Below are 26,662 nucleotides of genomic sequence, written 5' to 3' on the forward strand. Positions count from 1 at the left end.
GAAGAAAACAATGCCTGAAAAAATAACTGGCCCAGAAAATATGTTTGGTACATACGGGTTTACTTTCTCTTTCCTTTAACATCCAGGACCAAATCCTAAAAATGAAAAATATACATGAAAATGCAAACGTGACTCTGCCTTCGTTAGGGTCATGTCTGATGGCTAACTGTCACTATGGTCATAAAAACAACGTTGAGAATTTCTCTCTACATTTAACCATCAGTCTACACATGACCTTTTCCTGGGTTTTACCCATTTTAGTATCTCATTTTTTCCCTAGAAGTGACTATGTTTCTGTGATGGCCAGAGTGATATTTATCTGGTTTCAAAATGTAATTTCTGGTTAAGATGAGGTTTCAGGGGCACCTGGGTGGCTCAGTCAGTTAAGCATCTGATTTTGGCTCAGGTCATGATCTCACCATTCACGAGTTTGAGCCCCACGTCGGGCTCTGGGCTGACAGCTCAGAGCCTGGAGCCTGCTTGGGATTCTGTGTCTCCCTCTCTCTCTCTGCCTTCCTCCCAGTCTGTCTCTAAAATAAAACAAAAGCATTAAAAAATTTCAAGATGAGGTTTCATATTATTGACAGAAAGAGAGAAAAATACAGATGAACATATAGGTAAAATATAGATATATAGACACACACATATACTCAGGACACTAAGAGTCCCAGAGTTGGCAGCAAAGGACAAAAAGCAGAATATTTTTAAATCTTAGAGATGACTACACAGGAAACAGTATCTACTTGTTCTACCATGCATCAGATTTGCAGGCAGGAGGTCAGACGGTAATACAGTAAGGAGGCTGAAAATGAAAATGGAGCGAACGGGGGTGGGGGGCAGAGAGAGAGGGAAAGGGAATCCCAAGCAGGCTGCACAGTGCCAGTGAGAGACCGACATGGGGCTGGAACTCACAGACTGTGAGATCATGACCTGAGCTGAAACCAAGAGCCGGACATTTAACTGACTGAGCCACCCATGTGCCCCAAAATATTAATAATTGTTATCTGTTGGGGTAATTTTCCTTTTTTTCTTTTCTTTTGATTTGGGATTTTTTTGATTTTGTCTGGATTTTCTACATGTTCTATGATGAACAAGTGTCACTTTCATAAGGAAAAAATATCTATTATAGCATAAGGATAAAAAGTAAATATTTGAGGGGCCCCTGGGTGGCTCAGTCAGTTAAGCCTCTGGCTTAGGTCATGACCTCGTTGTTCCTGAGTTCTAGCCCCTCACTGTCAGCACAAAGCCTGCTTGGGATTCTTTCTCCCTCTCTCCCAGCCCCTCCCCCACTCTCACTCATGATCTCTCTCTCAAAATAAACATTTTTTTAAAAAAGAATAAATATTTGAAACTTTACAATAGCAACTATTTACAAAATATGGAAACAAAAATGAGAAGTTCCCAACATCATTAAACCTCTCTGTGGGAACAAATGTACCCAAAGCCTATCATGGAAAATGGGGGAAACTTTCAACCCAAACTCCTTTTATTAAAGAGCTCAATAATTCAAAAAAAGGAAACATGTTTGAAGAAATACTGAGTGGGAACTAGCTGAAAGAATTAAAGAACAGACTTTCTGCTACTGTTAGACAGTAAAACTTCAGAAGGCACTACTATTTGTGCAAACTTAATCAAAATGGAGCAGAAGGTGGCCTGCTTCACATACAGCCTAGAAGTAATGGCAAAAATAAGCTAAAATGATGAAAAGAACAGATTTTTATTACAAGTAAACACTTGTGGTTGTGTACAAAATGCAACATTTTTCCCTCTGGAAGACAATGGATGATCTGGCTGGAGTCGCCCCTTTCCACTCCACCTGCCTGTGAATCTGTATCCTCCGGAGACGATCTTCGATCAAAAACCCTGCAGCTGACACCCTCAGCCACTGTACTGAACACCTGACATGAATGTTAGTTAACTGATTCTTAAGTAACTTTCAGTTGAAACTCCTATTCTGATCCAACTTCAAGCATCTTTAAACGCCTGCAAATGTTCTTTCTCTAAAATTTATTTAAAAAAAAAAATAGGAAGAGGGGAAGGCATCTGCTTTCGAAAGGCAGCAGCTAGAATAAGGTATCATGTCCCTTCTTCGGTACCACGTCCTCAAGGCAGAACTTTAGAATTTCTACATAAAAAATTTTTGCCTAAAATATTTTTTCAAGGCTTTAATGATATAGACAAGACTTAGTCAATTCGGAGAAAAGCTTGGGTCAAAAGCCCCAAATGGTATGTAAAAACTTACGGTTAAAATGACACATAAGGGTTTCAACTGAAAATTACCTAAGAATTGATTAACATACATGCCAAGTGATTGGTTATTTGTACACTATCCAGCTGGGGATGTTTTTCAATCTAAATTGGGCCTGGGAGAATATAATTTCTTTAGAACTAGCACTCAAAGGAAATACTGATAATAATAGTGTTATTATTAATTTCAACATGGGACCACTAGATTACCCTCTTAACTGCAAATACACCTCTTCTGCCTAAGATCTGAGAGCTATTTTAAAATCCAACCTTCCCAACTTTTCCTTACATTTTTATTAAACATGAATGAGCTTTCCAGTATATGAAGCTACAGTTTCATGCTTGAATTTTCTGAATCTTCTGTCACAGACACAGAAATGGGAACAAATTACTTTTACCAATTCTGTCCGTATTTGCCAGCATAGAGGCTAAAAGGCACTTTATCCTATGTGTCGAAGTCAAAGACTGGAACAGCTCACTGTCAGCTTCAGAAACCATTTTTTACGAGCGTGGCACACTGCCTCAAGCCAACTAAACACTAAAGCATGTTGGGCTGCCTAAACTGCAAATTATTTGGAATGTTCTCCATGTTTTGTGGTTGTGAAAGTACCTATTTTGTGGATCATCCATTTAAAATTACGGCCACATTTGACCTTAAACAAAAAATTCCCAGGAAACCGAAACTATAATTGACCAAGATCCCAACATTTCTGAAAGACCATGATCTCCGGCTCATAATCAAACATCTCAAATCTTATTTTTTAAAAGCCAAAGAGACACAACATAAACTCTGTGAAACACTTTACTGTCTGTTTCAAGTAAACACTAAGAACTCACCCTAAAATACACCTCATACTTGCCAAAAAAATAAAATAAAATTGCCCCCCGTAACAAAGGGCATGTGTGGCAAATATAAACACAAATATAAACATATATTTTTTAAAAATGCCTAGAAAATAAAGCAAAAACCTGTCTAAAAGATTATTTCATTTCTAATTTTCATACACATATGCTGCAATGTAGCAGCTTCAGGTGTGGAATGTGAGGAAGAAATACTCCAAAGCTTGTAGTGATTAGAGCACTGGATCATAGCTATTATTTTCCCAAGCATTAATGGGTACCTGTCTCAAATCAAATACTTAGGACATTGTTTCACAACTTGGGAGTGCCAAAACTTCCCAAGCTTTGCCTGGCATGCCTTTGAGATCTACTCTCTAAGTCTCAGGCCTATGGAGAATGCCCTAAAGGTCATTTTTGAAGTGTTAAAAAAGAAAACATCATATTGACAAGCCAATTTTTTCCTAGGGATTCTTCCACTGAAGATAAATTACTGAAGCATAAGAAATGCCTGGTTCAATCATCCACTGATGGGATAATTCAGTCCATTTTAATAAACATGTGGTTAAGATCATTGGCATATGGCTTCCTGGTCCAAGCCTTGTGCAAGAACAAGAACATGAGGGAAGATAGTATTTTTTAACTTAACTGATACTGATGAAATTGATGAAAATGCTGAAGAGATGACAAGCCTTAACAGGAAGTATTTTTAGCTTCTGATCTTTCATATCTGTGTTCCTGGTGCATGTATATTATCAAGTACCTGAACAGTTTTCCCTGTTTTAGATATACAGATATATAAATATGTAAGTATAGATAGATGTGGACTATTTAATTATATATATAAATTTGTGATATATATATATAGTTTCAAAAAGAAGCATTGAGGGACACCTGGATCACTCAGTAGGTACAGCATACAATTCTTGATCTCAGGGTGGTGAGTTCAAGCCCCACGTTGGGTGTAGAGATTAATTTTTTTTAAAAAAAGCATCATTCATAAAACAATCTCTCACATCAAATAAACCATATATAAAATCTCAAAATTGTTAAATTTCCTAGAAAATTGTAAATTCTAGGAACTAAGTCCCATTCACCTTGGAACCCCAAATTCTTACTGAACGCAGTTCTCTCTTGTCTGGACTCAAGCAAACTTAAGGTAAAGTGGTAACTTCAGTTAGGATCTTAAGTATGTGACTTTTTCTAAACAAATTTTTTCCCAAGAACATTCAGTTTGCTGTCAATTTTCAGAAAATGCTGGGATGGTGAGTTCTAAGTTTCAGTTCTGGTATACTTGAGAGCAAAGTAACAAAATTTTGCTCAGAGATAAAAATTTACATACCTAACAAGATGTTATAATATTAATGATTATCCTGTAACGATTTCCTTTCAAAACTTCACCACCGCAAATGTTTCCTATAATACTCCCTCTCTATTTTGGTAGTATTTTTTCACAAAGAGATTATCTGTAACGCATATAACTGAGAATTTAAATACTTATGACATTCTTTTCTTTAAACAAGCTCCCACATTCTATTTTAATTGTTTAAAATAATCTGGATGATGCAATCAATTATATCACTAAAACTTTGGCTATGCAACACTTCACAAAATGTAGGTACTTTTCATCAGCATCTTTGATTTGCAACTGACATCAGATGTACACAGTGTGAGTGGAGACGACAGAAAGAGGAGTAGACAGGTGTAGTAGAGACTTGGAAGTGTGAGAAAATGGGCTTCCTTCACCCACAGGACACATGAAAAAAGAAAACTTACCCATTTGTGTAATAAATGTACTCATATATTAGGTTTCATCAAATAATTACACGAATTACATACCTTATCCAGGGGTAAAATTGTCTGAAGTAATGTTGGATTATGCAAGAAACATCAGGGTTTGTTTTTGGTTTTGGGGTTTTTTTTTATGACTCTTAAAAATACTACCCTTAAAATTAGTTGGAGCCTTTTAATCTAACACATAATGAAAACCACATTCAATAAGCAAATAAATAAAGCGAAAATCCTATTTTAAAAAGGTACAGTTAAAACCTTGCCGGAAAAAAAAAAAAAAAAAAAAAAACAACTGCATACCTACTACGGGGGATACCTGTATTCCATAAGTGTCCAGACAAAATCTAAATATCTTACCAGAGACGAAAGGATCAGTTTGAAATTTTGGGTCAGACCTAGAGGGCATATCATAAAGATATATCTCTGGGGGGGTTTGTACTTGTCTGTGTATGTTTAGTACGTCAAGGATATTAGGAGAAGGAGAAGGAGAAGGAGAAGGAGAAGGAGAAGGAGAAGGAAAGAAAGAATGTTTCAAAAGGGGCGGGGAAGAGAGGACTAAAATCAGGGCGACGCTGAAAACCGACCAGGGCTGAAAGACAGACAGCGCCGCAAGCTTACCCACATGTAAGAGGCAAGCTCTTAGAACTGTTAGAGCTCCCGGGGAGCTTCCGGACTTGGGCAAACGCGGTCCATTTCACGCCTAAACAGGGACGAGAGCACAGTGTAAAAGTTCAAGAGGATTCCATCCCCTTCCTCTCACTCCTGGCACTTAGCTTCTGGAGGAGAAAGCCCCGCCGAGCAAAAGCTGGCGCTGGGGGCCAACCTGCAACCGCCCAGTTTCCTAGAAGGCCCAACTGCTCCAGCGGGCAGGGGATGGCGCCAGGGGGCGCCGGGAGGCGAGGCAGGCGGCACCCAGGGAAACCGAGTCCCGGTCGGGCCCCCACCGTGCGGCGCGGGCTGCCGCAAAACCTTCCCGAAAACCCGAGCCTCTCCTGCACAACTTCGGTCTAAGCAAGCTGCTTCTCCGCCGCCACTCCGCCCGACAGCACCGCCTCCCCAGCACCGCCTCCCCAGCGCCGCGGAGCGACGCGCTCCCGGCGGGTGGCTACCTGTCCGGGGGGCCGCGGACCCCAAGTCTCACCTCATACAAAGGGCTGCGCGCGGGCGCCTGCAGCAGAGCCCAGGGAGCATGGCCCCCTCCAGTCCCTCCCGGAACTTTCCTGACATAGCACTTCTCTCCGCTGCAGAAAACGACGCTTCGAGGCAGAGGAGGAGGAGGAAGAGGAGGAGGCGGTGTGGCGACCCAGGCGGCGGCGGCGGCGGCGGCGGCGGCGGCGGCGGGAGCTGGAGCAGAAAGTGAGGAGCATCGCGGGCGAGCGCCGCCGCCTCCCAATCTGCCGAGGGGTTCCCGCCCCCAGGGTAACCAAAGCTCCCTCTTAAAGGCGCCCGCCGCGTTTCAGGACGTGAGGGCTGGGGGAGGAGGGGAGAGGGGGCGGAGGCAAGTAAAGAGGGAGGGGGCAGGCGGAGACTCTCCGATTCTGGAGGGAGGCCGCCGTCCAGCCTGCCCCAGGGTTGCTGCGCTCGCGGGTTTCCGGCCGCTCCTCCTGCTCCTCGCCGTGTCTGGTCGCCCCTTCGCCTGGGCAAAGGTAGGACAAGTGCTGGCACCCAGCACCCGAGCGCCGCTCCCGCCGCTGGCTTGTGCCCCACCATTGCCCTGGAACGTAGCCCAGTCTCCTAACCGCCCCCATCCTTTTAGGGTCCTGCCTTCCTGACCCCCACCGCAGCGCCGCTGTCGTCCGCGCCCCCAAAGCCCTTGTGCGCCGCTGGCGACTGCCCAGTGGAATTGCGTTCCCTCACGTGTGTCAGGCATGTCCTCTCTATCTTCCACACAGTGGTGAGGGTCTCCCCGGGAGCGCTGAACACTGAAATAACCAAAGGCCAGGCCAGTAGGGTCCCCAGACTGACCTCTGAAAGTGTCACTGGCAAATGGCATGGGAAATTTACCAAATGTCCTGCTTTGCCCTATGCTTTGTTCTCTTCCAATGGCCAATTGCCAGATGGCCTCCAACTGGATTACTAGAACAGTTGACTTTCATCAACAGAAATTAGTTGTAAAGATCCCCAAACTCAGAAAGGCTCTCCTGAAAAGATACCACCTTAAGACCTAAATGACGCTGGGAAATATTGCTTTCAAGTGACAAGTGATACTATTTTTCCAACTATCATCAACATTTGTGATCACTGCCGAGACCACAGTGGGGTATGCGCAGTGTGGAGATGCCCCAGAGACACACAGCATCAGCAGCCATCAGCCTTAGGAACAGACCACGGTAACAGTGGGTGTGGGCAGCAGAGAGCTTCTTTTTCTACCTCATGCCTCCAGCTCTTGCTTCTTAGTACCTTGGGGCCTCAGGATAGGGTGTCATTTGTATCCTGGTACCCTGCACAGTGTCCTCTGGCTGACCTGGAGATGGGCCCTCAATTCAAGGTGAAGATCCAGCCTGGGCTACAAAGAACTCCCCCGACCCCAGCCAGGGGATGGACTCAGAGGGAGTGGTAGTTTCTCCATGCACACAAAAGCACCAGCATCAAGGAGCCTGAGACTGGACGTCAGTTCTTCCTCTCCTGCCACCTGCAGCTGCATAACAAGCACATGCTGACTTGTGGAGGAAGAGGACAAGGAGACAATGTGCAAATGATTGGAGCAACTTCTTTTACAATGCGGAGCAGAAATATGCCTTGGGCTCTCTAGAAGCAGGAGACTGTGGTCGTTGAGCCATGGTCCTTGATCATGACCTGAGCAAAAATCAAGAGTCAGAGATTTAACAGATTGAACCACCCAGGTGCCCCAGGAGATACCTTCCTATTATGATAAACTCCAATATAGTCAGGATAATTGGATGTAATAAACACCCAACTCAAAGTGACTTAAGAAAACCTACAGTGGAAGAGGTTAGAATGTATTGGCTCACATGTTTAAAAAGCCAAGAGTAGATCTGGGGGTGTTTTAAAAAAAAAGGAGAAGAAGAAGAGGAGGAGGAAGAAGGAGAAGAAATTGTTTTTTAAATCTTTTTTTTTTCTCCAGATGCTCAAAGAATGTTAGGACTCCATTTCTCTCCATATTGTGGCTGTGCTTTCATTGGACTAGTTTTGTTTTCTCTAATAAGGGCCTAGACTGACAGCCCCAGCATTAATTTCTCCTCCCACCTCCTTAGCAAATGATCCCACTAGCAAGGAATAAGTCTTATTGGACTAACTTGGGTCCTACACTCATCTCTGAACTAAGCATTATAACTGTGGGTTTGAACATACCCTGCAGATTGGGGTCACTTGACTGTCCGAAAAAGATCAAGGGAGCTTTAGTGTCCACCACACCCCCCCCCCACACACACACACGTAAATCACATGAACTGAGTGGGAGAGAGGAGGTTTCCCAAAGGAAAATTTGTTTTGCTAACAAAGAGAAAATGAATGTTGAGTAGATAAAGACCATAGATGACCCACTCCCCACAGCCCCCCATTTCACACACACACACACACACACCCTCACCCTCGCACACACTCACAGCCCCTTAGGGACTGACTAGCTCTCTGTGTCTTCTGCCAATAGCCTCAGGACCAGAAGAATGCTGATGATCATGGGTTGTAAGTAATTGAATCAGTTATCCACATCCTTTGACCTCAGAAGCCCTGGGAAAGTGCTCAGTGATGTTTAACAACCACTTGCAAACAAATGGTGTCTAGGACGTAATTGTATTCAATCATTTTTTTTCTATCCGCATGCCCCCACCCCCCCATTCCTTGTTAAACTTTATGTTATTATATAATCAATTCAACTTGATAAGGGCCCATGGAAATTTCTTATTACCTATACAGTATGTTCATTCAACTTGAAAAAGAAATGTGGCCTGTGAATAATCACATTTCAGTATCCAAGTGACACAGGGCCCAACTTCATTTCAAACTCCAATAAGTTCTTTATCTGCTCAGAGATAGCACAGAGGAGTTTATATTTTGCCTACCAAAAAATGCCAGTTTCAGCTTTTTTTCTTCCCACCAAGAACTTTTCTTGTGGTTGCTCATAAAAAAGTTTTATATTTTCTTCCTTCATCTATTTTATGAAGTTTGTATGTATCATAGAAAGATAGACTTAAAAACCTGGAAGAGGCTTTAGAATTAACCTAAAACAGCCCAGTTTATTTCATGGATAAAGAAATAAAAGCTAAGAGACTGACCTAAGGTCATGCAGCTGTTTTTAGCATCTGTGACATGCCCAGCTCTGCTACGCATTTCAAATAATATAGATACAAAAGTATACAACATAGTCACTGTCCTTAGAGAGTTAAATTCAGTCAAGGAGACATTAACCATCTAAGATAGAAGACAAATTCAGAGAATCACAGTATATCATACAATTTAGGATTAAAAAAAATGTGTGATGAGCTCAGTGTGTTAACTATAAGCATTGAAATAAGAGACACATAAGCTGGAGTAGTCTGGGAAATGCTTTTTAGCCAGGAACCACCTTGACAGCCTCTAAAAAATACATAGAAAAAAAAAATGGGCTTCCCATGTGAGAAAACAAAATGAGAAGTCAGTGATGAAGTAAAGATCTTGCCATGTGTTTGGAACAGAAAGAAAATACTTAATAAAGATTAAGTATTTAGTATTAGTATTAAAGATTTAGTATTAGTATTAAAACACTAAATAAGATTAAGTATTGTTGTTAAACTTATGTTTTATTATGTTATGTGTTCTCAGCTATAATGTAAATTTTTTTATCTTACTTTGGATTATGTTCAAAAAAAGTTCAAAAGCCCCTAGTTCAGAAGCCAGACAGACTGGATATGAAACTCTGCTTTGTAGCAGGACATTGATCAAATAACATCTCTCCAGGCATTGGTTTCTTTATGTGCAAGAGATTTTCGGCACTGGCCTTTGTACAGAGTAAGACTATAAATGGTACCTCTTATTTGCTGGCTGAATTGGAGATGATTTCATATTAGAATCACCTGAAGAACTTTTTCAAAATCCCAGTACCTGGGACCCACCCTTAGAGAATCAGACATAATTCTAGGATAAGAGTCTGCACATCAGAGTTTCAAAGCTCCCAGGTAGAGTCATCTCTGCAAGCCCCTGGGCTGGACCCATAGCAAAATACATCTAGCACCTGAGGAGCCTGGTGAAACACTGCCTATTTCTTCAGTAGGCACATTGATCTTCATGATTTATGTCTCTGTTTCTTTTGCCAAGCAATAGATAGCATGCTAGGTCATCAGCAGAATTCTAACTACTTTTGGCTCTGAAAGTATTCAACTGTGGTGCAAACTGCTTGCGGTTTATCTCAGTCAGTAGCACAGCATGGATCCTGAGTCATAATCTCTTATGCATCTCTCCAAGTGTACAATTTATGGTCAGTTAGCAGTATACAGAAGTTTCTGGAGGTGCTAAAAAGCAGTAAAATACCACCAAAAAATCCCTAAGGAAGAGGAAAAGGGCTAGAAGCAAATGGCATTGGAAATCCATAAGCTAAATAATTAACAAATGACTCATTAAATTCAGCTATTTTCATCCTGACTTTTAATAATACAGTTTCTAAATATACTAATTACTGATGTACTTTTTGTAATCTTACATTTAGGAATCCCTCAGTGTTTATATCTTATACATTTTCCCCTATACAGTCAGTCCCCTCTGTGTATGAAGTGGGAGGATCTTTCTTCAAATACAAAGTGTCCAAGAGACTCAGAGCCAGTTATTCTGCCTAGTTATGTTGTCTGTGTAAAGCTTGACTTTTTTTGTATTTGGTTGGGCAAAGATAATGAACATAGAATACTTTTGAATCTCTCCAAAGAGACAGAGCAACTGAATAAAAATCTTAAAACCTAAAATTTTAACAATTAGACCTTATATGCAACATGATATGACAAAAAAAGGACCCGGAACCACTACCGGGTCTTCTTGCCTAAGAAATGGAAGCTGAATCTAATCAAGCCTCTGGAACTAATAAGAAATATAGGAGACCGAGGATCGAGTTTGAAAACCACCTCAAGGAAGGAATCAGTCAAATCCAGAATGGCAAACATTCAATAGAAAAAATGACCTCGTTTCACTACCAAATCAATGGCACGAAGAAACAGGGGCCTTCTTTAAAGAAGAAAAGAGATTTAAAAATCATAATCATGAAATGTAATGTGTGGACTTTGTGTCCTTTTTTGAACAAACTACCTGTGAAAAGAACCAAGAGACTATCAGGAAAATCAGCTTATAGACTATTAGATAGTATAAATAAGTTACTGTTAATTTTCTTAGATGTGGTAATGACAGAAGTGTTCTATATAAAACAAAAATTTCATCAGAGGTGCATACTGAAGAATTTTAAAATCCTGCTCAAAAAAACAGAAGGAGTAATAGGTGGAAAAATGACTATAATTTTTATAACTGGAGATGATACATGGAGGCTTATTATCCTTTACTTCTGTTATTGTCTATGCTTGGAAAGTTCCCTAATAAAGTTTGTGTAAAAAAAAATTAACAACTTTCTCTTTGATGTTGAGTTAACCTTTTATTAAAATCCTTCTCTTGATTTTGCTAATCGGACAATGACAAATATATGTGAGTCTGGGCCCGGTTACATCTTGAGTATCTTTAGAAACAAGTTTCTAGTCTCAGAAGTCTTTTGTTATAATATTTTTGGCCAGTATTTACTAGTCACATTCAAGGCATAGTACTGAACCAAAATAGTGATCAGTGAGAGTCTCTGTGGGAGGAGTCCACAACCATTCCACACAGCTGGCTCTCCGCATCACAGGTGCCCACTCTCCAAGTATCTCTGTGCCTCAATGATTATCTCCAGTGACCAGCTCTGGCTACCTCGATTTGGAATGTCCATGATTAAGTCTACAGGTGAGCCCATAGGAACTAACTGGCTGAATGCTTTTATCCTTTTTGTAAACCTTAGTGAAGACATGATCTTTTGGCCTTTTCCCTTTCCTTACCTTACCCCATCACACTATTTCCCACCCCCCATAGCAGGCCTGCACTCACACATACACATGTGCACACACACACACAGTAAATAGGCATTGCAGAGGTAAGATCCAGCAATCCAAGACCAGTGAGACTAGATGGAGAGCAGCTACTCAGCCTGCTTTTAGTCTGTGTCTTAGTCTGGTGTGCCTCCAACACTTGTATCTGGACTAGTATTGGTTCAATTCAATTTTAGGAGACTGTAAACTTTATTATGTCTATTTAATTTATTACGAATTGAAAATATAACTATTACAACAGTCTCATGGACATTACTTCTGTCGATGAAGATGGGTTGTTTTTTACTTATTTATTTATTTATTTTGAGAGAGAGAGTGAGCAGAGGAGAGGGAGAGAGAGAAACCCAAGCAGGCTCCACACTGCCAGTGCAGAGCCCGCGAGGCAGGGCTCAAACTCATGAACCATGAGATCATGACTTGAGCCAAAATCAAGCATAGGACACTTAACCCACTGAGCCACCCAGATGCCCCTGAAGCTGTTTGTTTTTTTTTGAATGAGTCAATTAAAAAGATTAAGTCAGTAAAAGTACAGATATTTTGAGAATAAGACAATATTCATGAAAATGTTTCATATATGACTAAAGGTTTTGAAATTCTGTCTTTATAGAAGGAAAAGAGGCCTTATAGCTCACACACTGCAAGCCCAATTGAGCAGCAGCTTAACTGGAAGTGCAAGATAGTAGTAGATATGCAGTAGATAAATAAATAAATAAATAAATAAATAAATAAATAAATAAATCCTGTGAAAATCACAGGTTCTATTTCTAGTGCCGCCATGATGGAGGGACCTTAGGCAGTTGGTTAGTTAACCTCTTAAGCCCTCAGTTTCTTTACCTGTGTATTGGGAATAAGAATGAAGTATTATGAAGAGTAAATAAAACATTCATCTAAATCGCTTGGTCTCTGATAGAAAGTTAATATCCATGCATGTTGGAACTATGATGAATGACACCAAGTTCATATTTTTCTGGGCATTCTTTTTTCTTATTTCCTTTCAGAAAGCTTGGAATTATAGCAGCTGATTTTAAATTTTTCCATTGAGAAATATAAATAACAATTTTCAATATCACTGTCACTAACTGAGATTTTTTTCAGCATGAATTTTTTGACCAGTGAAGTGGTTCTTACCTGCTGATAGTAAGTTATATCATCTATCTTTTTTAAAGTAATCACTCATTTTTCATATAATTGATACTTAAAACAAAATAATTATAATTAGCCCTTACAAAGGTATCACTTCAGTAACCTTTTTTTTAAAAAAATAGGCTTCATGCCCAGTGCAGAGCCAAACACGGGGCTTAAACTCAAATATCTGAGATCAAGATCTGAGCTGAGATCAAGAGTTGGATGCTTAACTGACTGAGCCACCCAGGTGCCCCATTATTTCAATAACCTTTAAAGAATATTTAGAAGATATAAAATTTGAGCATTCTAGTTTTTTAAACAAAGATAATGGATAGACATTTATTTGAGTGTAAAGGAATTTTATTCCAATTTGTAGGGTTTTTTGGAAGTCATAACTTAAAATCCTCCAGTTTAGGATAAAAATGACTAAGAGAAAACAATTCTCAAAATTACTGTGTAAAATCATCTTAATTCTTTATTATACATAATTACTTGACATATAATATTTGCCTTCTAAAGATTCTCTGCTGATATTAGATACATAACTTATATAGGTAATGGGCAAAGTGGTAAAAAAGAGTCTACCAACAGAAAGGAAAGTGTTGAATAACAACGTGATGGTCATTAAAATACACCAGTCAGCTGTTCTACTGCAGGAACTTGACCTCACTGCCCTAAAGATCCAGCCCTGCATTCACTAAGGTCACACTCCCCTTGGCCTGTCCTCAGCCAATGACAGAGAATGGCTGGGGCACTACTGTTGCCCATTCCAGCAGACATAGAATTCCTCTAATGGGCAGCTTTGGCTCCAGGACTCCTCATCAGCCTGACCAAAACTTTCTGAGAACTGTGCTGCAGTCTGAGATTCTTCATACCCAACCCTCCTTTCTCCTTGCTCTCCTTGCACACTCCTGAGACCTACATCGTGGTCTGAAGGCTCTTGCTACTTCCTACTTCCTCTTCTTTATCTTTCAGTGATATTTCCACCAATAAATTTCTGATGCACCTCATCCCATCCTAGTGCCTTCTTCTTGGTGGATAAAGACATGTTTGTTATTCAGATAACATGAATCTGACAGCTAGGAAACAATTTGAAGAACATAATTGAGGTTTTATTAGAAACTATAGGAAAGTTGTAGCAGAGCCAGCTTAGGGAAGCCACAAGGAATTAGTGTATACTTATTTTTCTGAATACAGAAAGACTTCTTTGAAAGACCATCATGTGTGCACATTATCTGTGGAACAGTGAGAAGCCATCTGCAACTTTAGAAAAGGTGTGATGTGCTTACAGTGAGACAGAGACCAGCATCAAGTGCTGCCTGGAAAAGAGGGCTAAGTGTATCGGCTTTATGGAGAGAGAAAGAAGAGAACACGAAACAGAAAAAGTAAAAACTAATTTAGGATTCCTGTTTTGGTAAGTCAAAGAGATAACAGCAGTGCCCACGAGAAGAAGAGAAAGAAAAGAACTATTTTTAACTCACTGGAGAAGGGGTTGGGGAAAAGGGAAGAGATGATTCACTGAACAATGTTCACCAGAATTCTCCTAAGCAGGAATGTGTCATTGTTTGGGAGAATAAATTGATGAGGTCACTTCATATAAGTGAGGCCATTGAGGCTTAGATAACAAACATGTGTCAAAACATTCCAGAAGGGATAAGCTGGGTTGCATGGACAAGGGATGGGATGCTATTGCTCCTGAGATTAACAAGGAGAGAGATGAGTGAAGAACCAAAGACAGGAGGAAGAAAGAGAGGGAGAAGCCCTGGGACTAGGTAAGGGGAAGCATCAGTGAAAATCCTCAGCAGAGGGTTCCTCAAAGCCTTGTGAGAACTCTGATAAGAGCAGTGTTGCCTGTAGTTATTTGTGTTACGAGACCCCAAACCATTCCTTCATTCATCCTCTCTCCAGAAATTCATTAATGTCTGACTAAGCTACACATGCTTTTAGGGGCTTGTTTTTGTTTGTTGTTTGTTTGCTTTGAGAGAAGTCAAAGCTGAGGGGTGGTTGGGTGGCTCAATCAGTTAAGCATCTGACTCTTGATCATGACTCTCAGGTCAAGATCTCATGGATTGTGGGCTTAAGCCCTGCATCAGGCTCTGCACTGACAGCTTGGAGCCTGCTTGAGATTTTCTCTCTGTCTCCGTGTCTCTCTCTCTCTCCCTCCCTCCCTCCCTCCCTCCCCCTCCCCCACGCTCTCTTGCTATCTCTCAAAAATAAATAAACTTTAGGGAAAAAAAAGAAAAAAAAAGAGAAAGAAGTAAAAGCTGAGAGCCCCATCTGGGTCCACAGGGTAGAACAGAATCTCTAAAGTAGCAGAAGCGTGGGAAGTAGATGTGAGCAGACTTCATAAACGCTTTAGGAATTCTCAGAACTCTTGAGAAGGCTTCTGACTCCCATGGCCATGAATTTAGGGCTGGTGGTATTGAGCTCATTTGATCTGGCTCATAAGAAGTCAAGGCCCTGTTCGAAGTCTGAGTGACATTTACTATCACACAACAGAACTATAGAATTCTTGAATTCATCTCATACAACATCTTTGCTCTTGATAGTTAAGGAATTGAGGCATAGAAGAGGCTTAGTTCCTTTAGAAGCAGATCCTGAGAGGATATGAGCACAAAAACTTAATTTAGGAGGTGGGAAAATGAGATTGGAAGGGAAGAATCATTAAAGGGTGTATTTTCAAGTAAACTTCCACTGTATTCAGGTAGAATCAATACTGCTGACGAACTCTGGAGCCAGTACAGAGCAAGCATTTCAGAGTTATCCTGCCCAAGGATGAGGGAGCTGGATATTTAGCTCCTACCAATCACTAGTTGAGTGGGAAGTGGTAATTTTCTAGAACGTCTAGCCTCTCCTGTGCTGGGGCAGAACTCTGGGGTTCCAGAGGTGTGAGAAGGCTCTCAAGCAGAGATGCAGGTTCCAACAATCAGAAGTGTAGCTAGCATGCATGGAAATATGATATACCAGGGGAACTGGCAGGGCACTGACAGCATCTGCTACAGGACGGTAAAGAGACTCTCCAGGAATCTCACAGAGGAGTCAGAGTCAGGACAGGAGACACAAGCATTGGGGTTGGAGGTGGAGAGTGGTAGGATCTGGCTGAGACTTAGACAGACCTGGGTTTGAATCCCAGCCCTGTTCTTTAGATTCTGGGCAATCTTAGAAACCTACTTAGCCATTCTGAGCTTCCAACTGCCTCATTTGAAAACTGGGGATAACTAGCTTGCAGGGTCCGTGAAAGCTGAATACAGAAATATCTGTGAAAGAAATAGCAAATTGCCCAGAAGACACGCAATAAATGGTGACTAATATTTTTTTTAGAAAGAAAGTGAGAGGGAGAGAGAGCATGTGTGAGTGGAGAGAGAGAATCTTAAGCAGGCTCCATGCCCAGCGCTGAGCCCAATGTGGGGCTCAATCCCCACCATTGAGATCATGAGATCATGACCTGAGCCGAAATCAAGTTGGACGCTTAACCAACTGAGTCAAAATGGTGACTAATATTAATAAGTATTATTTTATTAAATAAGATGATTTTGATAGGGTCATAATTAAGAAACAAAAGGGGGAGCACTTGGGTGGATCAGTATGTTGAGTGTCCAACTTTGGCTCTGCTCAAGTCATGATCTTGCGATTCGTGGGTTCGAGCCCCAAGTCAGGCTCTGTGCTGACAGCTCAGAACCTGGAGCCTGCTTTGGATTCTGTGTTTCCCTCTCTCTCTGCCCCTCCACTGCTCATGCTCTATCTCTCTCTCTCTCAAAAACAAATAAACATTTAAAAAAAATTTTTTAAAGAAACAAAAGTATGCCTTCAGCCATACTATGGGGAATCTCCCCCTCCTTACCCCTTGACCTTTGATCTCCACCCAATTTCAGTTATTAACATTTTTTACTGATTCTAGGATAGTTTGGTGTGAAATCAAACTTGAGTCTTACACTTGATATAGAACTAAAAACATGACTCCTTTTAGTAATGAAGACTCCTTTCTTATATATTTAAATTGTCCAAGGATGATATAATGTTGATAGATGTTGAAGCTAGAGTAGAGATACATAGGATTTAGTGTGTTATTCTTTTTACTTCTGTGTATGTTTGAAAAGTTCCATAACACAAAAATTCATTAAAGTTTATTCTAGTCCCATTAAAACTTTGAACTCACAACCAACATTTCTTAAAAATTAAACATCAGAAAAGTTAGACACAGATTTTTATAAAGAAAGATGAAACTGAAAAGAATTGTATTATTTTCTACTTTGTTATTTTTGTTAGTTTTTAGAACAAGCTAGCATTATATACGGGGATGTAAGCATGAATGAGTGCAATTTAATCAAATTACATTTGATGACAGTTCAATAAACAAGCATTTCACTTAGGATGGGAAAAAAAAGAGGTATCTTTTTTTAAGTTCACAGGCCCCTATTTAAGGATATATTTCTGTAATGACTAATCATTAAGAGAAACAATGGAGGGGGGAGATGAACTTAAGATCAAAGTTAAAAGTTCTTCTTAGACTTTTCTCTGGACACATTATATGTATTTTTTTGGTTTTTTGTTTGTTTGTTGAACTAGTGGTCCATATGCTTTGGAAAGTAACTTTACAGCCAGATCTGCTTTGTTTTCTCAAAACCATCCTTTCCGTTATCTGGGTGAATCAGATTTTAGAATTAAATAGTGATTTTTCTTTTTTTAGTTTTTTTTTTTAATGTTTATTTATTTTTGAGAGAGAGACAGAATATGAGTGGGGGAGGGGCAGAGAAAGAGGGAGACATAGAATCTGAAGCAGGCTCCAGGCTCTGAGCTGTCAGCATAGAGCCCAACGCAGGGCTCAAACTCATGAACCACGAGATCATGACCTGAGCTGAAGTTGGACACTTAACCAACTGAGCCACTCAGGGACACCTGTAATTTTTCTTTTTAATATTAAGTCATAAATAAATTACTAATATCGAAGGCTGAGATACCTGAAAATCAAGAAGGAGGGATAGTATGAGATACACAAAAATGAGAATAATTGTTTAGAATTTTTTCAGTTTATTTATTTTCAGAGAGAAAGAAGTGGGGAGGGGCAGAGAGAGAGAGGGACAGAGAGAATCCCAAGCAGGCCCTGCACTGTCAGCACAGAGCCCAACATGGGACTCCATCTCACAAACCAAGAGATCATGATATGACCCAAGATCAAGAGTCAGATGCTTAACCAACTGAGCCACTGAGGCGCTCCTAGAATTTTAAAGTTATTGTACAATATCTCTTACAGCAATTCTCCCTCTAAACCAGTTCTTCCCTCAGTCATATTATTCAGTGCCCAGCACTGTGGGAAGTCAACAGTGAACAAAACAGTCAAAACTATTGCCCTCAGGGAGCGTATGTTTTCCTGGGGAGATACAATAAACACAATCAATAAGTGAAATATATGGTATTTTACAAGGTGACAATTACTATAGAGGAAAAGAAAGTAGGGACGGGAGATCAAGAGAGTTGGAGGAAAAATTAATAAATATAACCACAGAGTGGTGGAGCAGTGACTATCTGCAGAAAAGTGCCCCAGGCAGAGGTAAACACAAAGTGAAGCCTCCTGCTGAGGGGCTGGAATGGTCAAGGAACAGCCTGGGGACCAGTGTGGCTGGAGAAAGGAAGAGAAGAGTAGATAAGGTCATAAATGTTGCTGAAAGTATGTTTCAGTGGAACATTAGTCCTTTAGACAATTTGGAAAATACTATAGTCTCTGTTCCTTTTGCAGAATCACATCATCTGCACGTTACATGAACTAAGTCCTGCCAAAAGCAATCTGTTTAACATTTATAACCCATGCAATGGACTGAATATTTGTATTCCTCCCAAATTCATATGTTTTAATCCTAACACGCAGTGTGATGGTATTTGCTGGTGGGGACTCTGGGAAGTGATTAGGTCATGAGGACGGAGCCCCCATGACTGGGCTTAGTGCCACAACCCCAGAGGACTGTCTCACTCTTTCTGCCATGTTGGGGACACAGCCAGAAGACAGCCAGCCAGCTGTGAACCAAGAATCAGGCCCTCACCAGCACTGAATCTGCTGGCTCCTTGATCTTGGATTTTTGGCCTTCAGAACTGAGAAATAACTGCTTGCTGTGTAAGTCACCAGGATATCATAATAATTTGAACAGACCAAAACAACCCAACATTTCTCAAACTTTCCTGACCACAGATCTCTCCTACATCAAACGCCTATTTTTGGGATACACATTTTGAGAAAGATTTTTCTAGCTTATAAACTCTTACAATAAAGTGGATTCTTCTTTGTATCTGGTTAAATACATTCTCAATAAATACTTGTTGAATGGATCAACCCTCATTAGGCCACAATTACCTAATGCACAAGCTTATTGTGCCTTAAAGGAAAATGCCAAACTAGTCATTTCCTTTAGGTCCTGTTTCCATGTGCAGTGGGTACATAAGCCTTCAGTCTCCTTTGGTAAACCTACTGGGCATTTTCCCTCCCCTGTCCTTTCCTGGGTGAGTAAGTTAGGAAGTCCAGCAGCCTGAATATATTCAGTTCAAGTGACTAGCAGATACCTCTGTGGCTCAGCCAGTTCTGTCTTTACTACAGTCTTTTACTATAGTCTTTTACTCCAGTCTTTTTTTTTTTCTTTTTTCAGAGAGAGCACGAGTTGGGGAGAGGGGCAGAGGGAGAGAGAGAAAGAGAGAGAGAGAATCGTAAGCAGATTCCATGCTCAGCACAGAGCCTGATGCAGGGCTTGATCCCACACCCCTGGGATCAAGACCTGAGCTGGAATCAAGAGTCAGATGCTCAACTGACTGAGCCACTCAGGTGCTCTGTTTTTACCACATTCTTGACCTGAAGTATTAGATACTCTACTGGTTATTAAAGAATAAGCCTATCATTGTTTCCCCAATTGCCTTAGTCCCTCCATCAGCAAGGGAGCCCCAGAGGGGAAAAGGAGGAAGTAATGGAATTTGGCAAAACCTCACACTAACAATAGGCACTCCTCATTCTTCTCCTTCAGGCACAGGTAATAGATAGTTAATTTATGTGTACCATATATCCACAGTTTAAATAATTAACAATAAACTAGAAGTGCTTTCAAGAGGCTTATGGAGTATATGTACTATTTCCATTTCTAAGGACATTACATTTATTTCTGAATAGTTAAGAAATTTACAAAATAACAGATACCAATTTAAGTTCTGAAGAATGACCTCTTGTTAAGATAGCAATAACTGCATGAATATCCTTTTTTTAAATTAATTTTATTTATTTATTTTTTAGACAGAGAGAGGACAAGAGGGGCAGAGAGAGAGAGAGAGGGAGAGAGAGAATCTTAAGCAGCCTCCATGCTCATCACGGAGCCGGATGTAGGGCTCAATCGCGGGACCCTGAGTTCATGACGTGAGCCGAAATCATGAGTTGGATACTAAACTGAATGAGATACCCAGGTACCCCAACTGCATGAATATTCTTAAAGCACTTAGTGCTAGCCCACACCTCCTTCGCTCACAACTGGTTATATATTTACTAAGACTATTCCATTGCCAACCATCTAGGGAATTCACATTCCCACAGGGGACTACACTCTTCAGCTGGTTTCATGTGTACATAGTTTGTAAAAAAAAAAAAAAAAAAAAAAAGACATCAATTAGTATGGACTTCAGTAGCAAATATCATAGCTCTTAGCAATGTATCACCTGTGTGACTTTTTTGTTTGTTTCAACCACAGAACTAAGAATATAAAGTTATGTATATGCTTGTATTGTGTGTGTATGTTTTATATATAAAACTAGGAAAGCATCAAGGCTTTTTGTATTGACTGTTCCCCGACCAGTCTTTTAAAATTTCTGACATAGGAGCCTTGTCTTCTACTAGAATTATTTCTAAATAAAAACGGGAATCTAAGTTTTCCTTCATCAATGTACTCCTCATAGAAATTTTCCTAGGTTCATGAAGTGGGACAGGGCATGTATGAGGATGTTGATCGATGGTTTGTGGTAGTGGAGAGTTGAAGATAACCTGGATGCTCATCATTTGGAGAATTAATGTTAAATGTAGTAGACACATGTAATGAATTACCACACAGTGGTGAGAAATACATGAAAATGTACTGTTAAGTGAAAAATGTGAGAAAGAGTACAATACTCCTTATGTAAATTAAAAGCACATACCTACAGACAGCACTACATACTTCTCAAAGTCCTATATCTATTCAAAGACATTTTTAAAACATTAAAAGTGACTGTCAGACATCCAGGGCTTGGATCAGCTGGGGTCCTCGGGCATCTTTCTCAGGCATCTTTCTTGGGCATATTTCTGTGTAGTCTCTCTATATAGTCTTTCTTTTTATCTGGTTAAATAGTCTTTGTAGTCTTTCCAGTGTGGTGACCTCAAGATGACCGGACTTCTTACAGAGTGTGCTTTCAGAGTTATATAGTACCGGTCCTCAAACTTTGTCATACAGCAGAATCTCAGGAGGGGTTTTAGAAACACGTATGTCTGAGATACACCCCAGAGTTTCTGGATTCAGTAGGTTGGGTCGTGGTCCAAAAGGTTGAATTTCTAACAAGTGCCCAGGTAATGCTGACATTGCTGATACTAGACTGACACTTTTTGAGAACCAAGCTATAGAGGAAAGCATCTGAAAGCTCAGGGAGATAGGACTCTTGAAATGCTTTGAGCATATTCAATATTTTCAGCCATCTCCTAACCATACCCCTCCGAGAGGCCTCAAGGTCCCCCTTGTCACCAAGGCATTAAGAAATGCATTGAGAAGGGGGCATCGCCATCTTCCATAGCCCTAGGGTAGATATCCTGAGCAAACCATAGATGATGGCAGAAGTTGCTTCAGTGGATTGGGTTCCCTGATCTCAGTGACAAAAAGTAGAATTCCAAAGTAGTAGATGCTGGTGATGCCATCACAAGTACTTGAACCAACACATTAAATTCAGAATTCCATGTGAGCACACCATGGCAAAGAATTCAGCCCAATCAAGCCTTCTAGTTCATCCTCCTTGAGTGAATGCCATTAGAACTCATTCCCATAAATGTTCCTCACACTTCTGACAATAGAATTTGGTGAGGTACTATAACTGTTGCAGCAGAAATTATGTCCTGATATTTTTTTATCTGGACGGTGTTGTGATATAACTCTTATATGCAAACACAGGGACAATAAAAAATAGTGAGGTGATAGGTCCTAACAAGAATCTGTATCAGTTTGTGCAACAGATGCCTAAGGTGCAGTCATTGAAAGACTTTGATGCAAAATTAGGCAGATTTCCTGAAGAGCAGGATAGGACTCCTCTGCCAAAGGAAATTCTCAAAGATTGGAGGATTTATATCTCTCAGCTTCACACGTATCTGCCCAAATATCTATATCAACCCCCTTCTTGCCAGCACCCTTACTTTAATATGAGAGATCAAGTAGAACAGAGCATTTCATTGATGTTGCAACTCTGCAGGCCTTCTAATCAGGCCTTGGGGCTCAGGTTCAGCCATATTTACTCTGCAACCTACAGGAGAGGAAGGACTCTTTCAAAGTTGTCATGGAGGCTTTTTGATTCTCCATGCATGTTCTCAGCTGGACATTCATAGTTTTCACTCCTCCTTCTCCTTATGTACACCATCTAGGAGAGAAGAAGTCAGCTAATGCTACTATCTTTATTATCATTATTGATCATACATGATACCATTTTCTTCGTAGTGATAGCTAAGATAGAGTAGCAGTTATGTGGAGCTGAGACCAAAGATCTGGATACTCTGGCAGTGGCTACAGACAGCAGTGTTGCTATCTGGGAATTGAACCTTGACCTAGCCAGGTGGGGAAGGGAAGCTGGGAAGCCTGGGACTCTGTGATGAGGCCAGTCTGTACCATGAGGAGCTGAAATGATACCATGTTAGGGACATCATCTGAACAGAAGCAAACCCTTTCCACAGGAAATCTTCCACACTCCCCAAATTAGATCCACAGGATTCCCACCTATTAGGATCAATCAGTGGGATTATAATGCAAGAACAACATATGAGAAAACAAACTACAATGTAACGCCAACAAACAACAGATTTTGAACCCAAGGATTACAGATATTAGAATTTTATTAAGTCTAGAATATGAAGTAGTTATGCAAAGAAGGTCTAAAAAATGAAGAATGACAAATATGATCAACCAAACAGTGGCATTTTTAAATAACTTGTAGAAACTGAAAATATATTTGTTGAAAAAAAGACCTCAATTAATTATTAAATAGCAGATTGTATACAACTGAAAAGCACCTGAGGACTAGCTACTGGCTGAGATCAATGCAAACAAAGTGTTCAGAGTTCATCATAGAAAAACAGGAGAGAAACATGAACAGGACTATGATCGTTCATTTTATGTGTCAGCTTGGCTGGGCTGCAGTACTCAGATATTTGGTTAGACATTATTCTAGGTGTGTCTGTGAAGGTAGTTTTTAGATCAGATTAGCATTTATATCAGTAGACTTTTAATAAAGCATAATATGGGTGGGTTTTATCCAAACAGTTGAAGGCCTTGATAGAAAAAACTGACCTCCTTGATGAAGAGGGAATTCTGCCAGCAGACGGCCTTTGGACTCCAACTACAACTCTTCCCTGGGTCACCAGCTTGCTTACCCACCCTACAGATTTTGGACTCTCCAAGCTTCCCTCTCCCTCACTTTCTCTCTCTTTCTCTCTCCCTCCTACCTCTCCATGAGGTGTGTGTGTGTGTGTGTGGGTGTGGGTGTGTACACCTCCTATGGGTTCTGTTACTCTAGAGAATCTTGACTAATAAAAGGACACTAAAGAGTTAGGAGAGTAGGGGCACCTGGGTGGCTCAGTCAGTTAAGCATCTGACTTAAGCTCAGGTCATGATCTCGTGGTTTGTGAGTTCAAGCCCTGCATTGGGCTCTGTGCTGGCAGCTCAGAGCCTGGAGCCTGCTTCAGATTCTGTGTCTCCCTCTCTCTCTCTGCCCCTCCACTGTTTGTGCTCTCTCTCCCCCTCTCTCTCAAAAATAAGTAAACATTAAAAAATTTTTAAAGAATTGGGAGAGTTAAATGAGAGAGCTTAACATATATAAAATGAGAGTCTTAGAAGAGAATAGATATAATAGAGAAGAAGAAATGTTTAGCAAAGTACTAACTAAAACATTTCCAGAACTGATTAAAAACATGGATCTACAGATTAAAAAACATACAAGCAGTATAACAAGTAACAAAAAGAAACCCACACCTAGATACATGGTAGTAAAATTACAGAACACTAAAAACAAAGAGAAGATCTTTAAAAAGCAGAATTAAAAGGAACACAAAGGAACAGTGATTAGAAAGACACATACTTCTCAATAGCAACAAAGGATTCTGAAGACAGTGGAATAATATCATAGTGGTGAGAGGAAATAACCAACCTCAAAATTGGTACCTAGCAAAACTATTTCTTTAAGAATGCAAGTGAGGAGCACCTGGGTGGCTTAGTCGGTTGAGTGTCTGGCTCTTGATTTCAGCTCAGATCATGATCCCAGAATCTTGGGGTCAAGCCCCATGTCAGGCTCCATGCTGAGCGTTGAGCCTGCTTGAGATTCTCTTCTTCTCTCCTTTTGCCCCTCTCCCAGTCTCTCTCTCTAAAATTAAAAAAAAAAAAAATTAAAAAAAGAATGCAAGTGAAATAAAGACATTTGCAAATAGGCAAAATCTGATAACTTCCTACTAAAGGTGCTACTAGAAGATGTAATTTGGGAAGAAGGAAAATGATACTACAAGAGGGGTCTAAGATTCTGGAAAGGGTGGTAAATTAATAAAATGGTAAACATAAATATAAATCCAAACAAAAATTTTCTCTATAAAATAATGATGATACTTTCTTTTAACAAAAATTTTTTTGTAACATTTTACTTTAGTTTTTGAGAGACAGAGAGCAACAGAGTATGAGCAGGGAGGAGCAGAAAGAGAGAGGGAGACACAGAATCCAAAGCAGGCTCCAGGCTCCTAGCTGTCAGCACCGAACCCAATGTGGGGCTCAAACTCATGAACCATGAGATCATGACCTCAGCCAGAGTCGGACACTTAATCAGCTGAGCCACCCAGGCACCCCTAATGATGATAGTTTCTAATTTTAAATGCTTAAAAAAAAAAAAAAAGAACTAAAATGCTGGACTATATTAGTATACCAGACAGGGAAGTGATTGGAGTTGGTGTGATAAGGTCTTTGTGTGTACAGGAGGGAGGCACATTGCTCTTATCTTAAGAAGGATAAGTAGGGGCACCTGGGTGGCTCAATCAGTTGGGCGACCGACTTCGGCTCAGATCATGATCTCACAGCTCGTGAGTTTGAGCCCTGCGTTGGGCTCTGTGCTGACAGCTCAGAGCCTGGAGCCTGCTTCAGATTCTGTGCCTATCTCTCTGCCCCTAACCCACTTGCATTCTGTCTCTGTCTCTCTCAAAAATAAATAAACATTTAAAAAAATTTTTAAAAAAGAAGGATAAGTAATTATTTTTCAGAGACAAACACTAAATGAATGAAAATAATGTATAAATTCAGCATATGTGGAGGAGGAAGATGGAATAAGAAAAAAGCAAAAATAAATAATTCCTAACAACTAAAATCAGTCTGTCCAAAACAAATAAGGACAAAACTAGAAGCACAGAAGTGGAACAAAAATAGATGTCAAAAAATTAAGATGTAAAGATAAATCCCAATATACCAATTATCGTAACAAAAAAATGTAAGTGGTTTAAATCCAATAGCTGAAATATCTCTTTCTCTCGGTGCTCTTTATATCCCTATAGACTTATGGATTTTATTTATCGAATACATTGTAATTAATTATATCCTCATTTTTTTTTTGGTGCTCAAATTATCCCAAAATTTGGCCTATGGGAGTTTCTTCTGGCTGACTTTTGTATCTTTTTGACATCATCCAATTAGTCTTTGAGTGTTTGCCTGCTTTCTGTCATAAGAAAAAGGGAAAAGTCAAAAGAAAGTACTGCTTTACAGAAGAATGCAGGCTAATAAATGCAGTACTATAGCATTAGAATAATCATCATTTTGTGATTCCCAATGTATTATCTGATAAGGGGAAAAATTATAAAAACCATTACATATTGGTGAGGAAAAATATATTCTCAGAGGGCAAAATTTCATCCCACTGATCATCTAGTAGTGAACAGAAAATGTGGTTTCATCATGGAGATTTCCAGGAGATAGTAAGAACTAACTTGTCATTAGTTGTGTCATACCTGGTGCAGTCAGATCATCAGTATACTGTATCACCTATGAAGAAGTCCTACCAATAATGTTTAATCTGATTCTAATTAAGCATTAAGACACAACTTCTGGGGGAGCCTGACTGGCACAGTCAATTGAGCATCCTTCTTGGCTCAGGTCATGGTCTCATGGTTCCTGAGTTACTGTCCCACATTGGGCTCTCTGCTGTCAGAGGGGAGCCCACTTCATATCCTCTGTTCCCCTCTCTCTCTCTGTGCACCTGCCCTGCTCATGCGCTCTCTCTCTCTCTCTCAATAATAAATAAACATACAAAATTTAAAAAATAAAAAGACACAACTTCTGGCCATCCTCCTGCCCCACACCCACCCCCACATCAGCAATGGTTGATTACTTCTACAGACCAAC

The 26,662-nt window shown here is 40.3% G+C and overlaps 1 non-coding gene across 1 annotated transcript; it reads right to left on the reverse strand.

The window, feature by feature from the left end:
* Positions 1-497: 497 nt before the first annotated feature.
* On the reverse strand, positions 498-6,174 carry LOC102955242. Its single transcript, XR_006217332.1, has 3 exons — positions 6,017-6,174; positions 5,494-5,575; positions 498-530 (listed from the first exon to the last, which is right to left on the reverse strand). It is a non-coding gene; the product is annotated as an uncharacterized LOC102955242 (transcript).
* Positions 6,175-26,662: the final 20,488 nt, after the last annotated feature.

The sequence above is a fragment of the Panthera tigris genome, chromosome B2 (assembly GCF_018350195.1).
Source record: "Panthera tigris isolate Pti1 chromosome B2, P.tigris_Pti1_mat1.1, whole genome shotgun sequence".
NCBI lineage: Eukaryota > Metazoa > Chordata > Mammalia > Carnivora > Felidae > Panthera > Panthera tigris.